The following is a 2,500-nucleotide window of genomic DNA, read 5'->3' as shown; positions in this document are numbered from 1 at the left end:
TCGATGCAAAAAAAAAAAAAATAAACGAAAAGAAGCAAAAAAGCAAACACGTAGAGAAACTGTGCGTGAATCAACCTTTCGCATATTCAATTTTTCCTCCTCTCTCGTTTCAAAATGTTTGTATTTATCGTTCGATGAAACGAGCACAAGAGGGAAAAAAAAGTTGAGACACGACGTTCCCATAATTTTCGTGTTATTTCCTTTTTGCTTCAAACATTTTGCGGACTGCAGCTTCGTCGTATTGCTTTTATCAATTTTTAACAATTTCAAAGCGAAGACAACTCGCAAGACGATCCATTTCGTCTCGGTTCAATTTTAACGTCCGTCCGTATTATTTTTTGTTCCACAAGAGATTTCGAATAGGTTTCTTTATTTATCATCCCTTCTTTTCGAGCGCCACGGAAGCAAGAGGAAAAGCAAGAGCGAGAGAACATTTCGCGTATACTTCATTTAACAATTTTAACCAACACGCGATGTACTCCACACACCTCTTAGATTTAACAACTGCTTTTCTCTTCTTCTCCCCTTAGCGCAAGGGTAAACCCCATTTGTCTCTTCTTTGGAACGCAACAAAACTTTCGAGGACTGGACGACCGAGCGATGGTCGCGCGGTCTTCGCTTATCTTTAACAAACGAAGTAGTCCGTATGTATTCTAAATGTTGAAGCCTCCTAGAGCTTTAAGCCATGCGAGACATTGAAATGCTGTTTTAACGGGAGCATGCATAATTGCTGCAAACATACTTTTATCACAAGTTCTAGCCACGCCACGGAGGCTTCGAAGTTCCTTCACCATTCGCTTTCCTCTCTTTTGTTACACAGTTTCAGACTACGATCAGGGGTACCGAAACGCTGTATTGATTGTAAACAACCATTTTTATCTTGGAGCGGAGCGTTCCTTTACTCGTTAGATTTGTCTTGTCGCGTGTGTATTCGCTTTTTCGACGCTTTTTAACCATTTAACTTGTTTAGCGAAGCTAAACGCACAGACAGACAAAAAAAAAGGAACAGCATCGCGCGTCAAACAGCGACGACCCATCTGAAGCGATCTTTCATTTATACACCGTTTGTAAACAGAGAGATGTATAAAGCGCGGGGAATCATTCGAAACCCTGGGGCTATTCGAGCTTGCATTTCAGCAAATTATCATCTCAAACATTTCACTCGTTTGCTTTTTCTAAATTTATAGGAGAGCTTCTTTCGTTTATTTTTGACACACCTTTCGTAAATATCGTTTCTGGCAACGTCGGGAGCGTGGATTTCTACAAGTGAACAATCGCGCCGATCCGATAACTTCCAGCAGGATGGAGAATCTTTATAGATTATCTTCCGAGAACTCGGTGCTTTCACGGGCGGTCGTTTATAAATTTTAACGAACGACTCGCGCGCCGTGACGCACTTGCGCTAGTTCGAAGAGATATTTCGAAATTTGTTTCTCTCCTTTAACGGCCTGCATTTAGTGTATCGGTTGCGATTTTCGTCACATCGTTTCCACGACAAACGCCGACGAACTGCCCAACTATCGCTCGTACGTTGCGACTCTTTCTTTGTTTATCGTTCATTCATTCTTTCAATTTCGTTCGATAATCCCGCTCCGAAACGTTCTACTTTCGTTGAACGACGGCGAGATGTTTAGAAAGAAATGAATTACTCTTTTTTCGAGAAGCAAACGCAAGCAGTCTTTTGTTAAGAAAACGACCCTCAGCCAGGCGTGGTCCAGGAATTGTATCCGTGGACCGCAATGTGCGTTCGAAATGTCGATGTTCATGTGTCCTGCAGTTCACACGTTGACGCGCAATTAGCTGCGTTCTTCATCGACCCACGAGCCAAGTGATCCACCGTTCAGGGTAATCGTAAAATTTTGTATTTCAAACTCTTTAGATCTTTAGAGTGTTATTTTCATTATTAACACGCATCACATTCGATACCCACATCACTCTCCCACCCGGCGCGTGCGGGAGAGCGAATTCGGGCGTCGCCAACGTATTTGTTTGTTTGTTCGATCGTTGACGACACGATCGCGTCCAAGGACGGAAACCGTCGGAGAAACGCCCAGTGGCACGCTCCTCTCGACGGTCGGGCGTAAAGTACATTTAAAAACCTTGAAAAGTACGAACGCACACAAGGAATGCGAGCGCGCGTCCTGTCGCTGAATCGTGGGTTGCGAGATTCGAACAGACACACGGCCGGCGACGATCGGTCTAACTAATGGACACATAGTTTTTCAAAGACTCGCTATCGTCGCTTCTCAGCCGGTCCGTAAACAACACACATCGATCAGGCGGACGCACGAATCTTACCACGGTGCGGGTTTCGTAGATTCCAGGTTACCCGCAAGTACCTCTCTCTCCCTCTCGAAAGAGGAATCTCGATCCGTCCTTTTTGGACAATGGAGAAATCTTTTTATCGCAACACGGATGGCAAAGAAACAACCAAAGCGTAGGAGCGTGGGGACGAGAGCGACGAAAAGAACGTCGCGAAAACAAAGTTTCGACGGTTGCT

At 44.4% G+C, this 2,500-nt stretch overlaps 1 non-coding gene across 1 annotated transcript; it reads right to left on the bottom strand.

Moving 5' to 3' along the window:
- Positions 1 to 1,693: 1,693 nt before the first annotated feature.
- LOC143307221 (5.8S ribosomal RNA) lies at positions 1,694 to 1,848 on the bottom strand. The gene has a single exon (XR_013064416.1). It is a non-coding gene; the product is annotated as a 5.8S ribosomal RNA (ribosomal RNA).
- Positions 1,849 to 2,500: the final 652 nt, after the last annotated feature.

Source organism: Osmia lignaria, unplaced genomic scaffold (assembly GCF_051020975.1).
Source record: "Osmia lignaria lignaria isolate PbOS001 unplaced genomic scaffold, iyOsmLign1 scaffold0048, whole genome shotgun sequence".
Classification (NCBI taxonomy): Eukaryota; Metazoa; Arthropoda; class Insecta; order Hymenoptera; family Megachilidae; genus Osmia; species Osmia lignaria.
Note: the sequence above shows the minus strand (reverse complement) of the source record. Positions and strands in the feature narration are given on the sequence as shown.